The 662-nt window shown below is 47.3% G+C and overlaps 1 non-coding gene across 1 annotated transcript; it reads left to right on the top strand.

Moving 5' to 3' along the window:
- Positions 1–208: 208 nt before the first annotated feature.
- trnar-ucu lies at positions 209–281 on the top strand. Its single transcript has one exon. It is a non-coding gene; the product is annotated as a tRNA-Arg (tRNA).
- The last annotated feature ends 381 nt before the right edge of the window (positions 282–662 follow it).

Raw genomic sequence — 662 nt, 5'->3', positions numbered from 1 at the left:
TTGAGTTGTGATACATTGGAGTTTGGTTAATTTCTTGTCTGTCCGTTTGGGGACAAATGGGAAGCGAGATTGATTTATCAAGCAGCCAACAATTTAGCATGAGATGGTCGGGGTAAAAAACAATCAGTGAGAGTATAACACTCAGAAACACACACTCTGAGAGGTCGGGTGCAGTACATAAAGGCTGAGATTTTAAACACGGTGTGTGGCCCCAGTGGCCTAATGGATATGGCACTGGCTTTCTAAGCCTGGGATTGTGGGTTCAAGTCCCATCTGGGGTGTCAGTCATTTGCTCTTTGTCAACTTTATTTCTAATCTACTTTGGGAAAATCTCCATGTCTGCATTCAGTTGATGGGAAGTGGTGCCCAACATGTTCTTGCACAAGATTTGCAGGAATTTGCAGGATTGAGGTGAGTTGTCTGAAAGAGAAAGCACGGTCACAATGGCTGAAAACCTGCTGAGATTCTCCTGGGGATGGCATGGTGGCTCAGTGGGTAGCACTGCTGCCTCACAGTGTCAGGGACCTTGCTTTGATTCCTCCCCTGGGTGTCTGTTTGTGTCGAGTTTGCACATTCTCTCCATGGGGTACTCCAGGTGCTTTGGTTTCCTCCCACAGCCCAAAGATGTACAGGTTCGGTGGATTGGCTTTGGGGAATGCAAG

Source organism: Chiloscyllium plagiosum, unplaced genomic scaffold (genome assembly GCF_004010195.1).
Source record: "Chiloscyllium plagiosum isolate BGI_BamShark_2017 unplaced genomic scaffold, ASM401019v2 scaf_25892, whole genome shotgun sequence".
NCBI classification, from domain to species: Eukaryota; Metazoa; Chordata; class Chondrichthyes; order Orectolobiformes; family Hemiscylliidae; genus Chiloscyllium; species Chiloscyllium plagiosum.
This window is presented reverse-complemented; position numbering and strand designations above follow the sequence as displayed.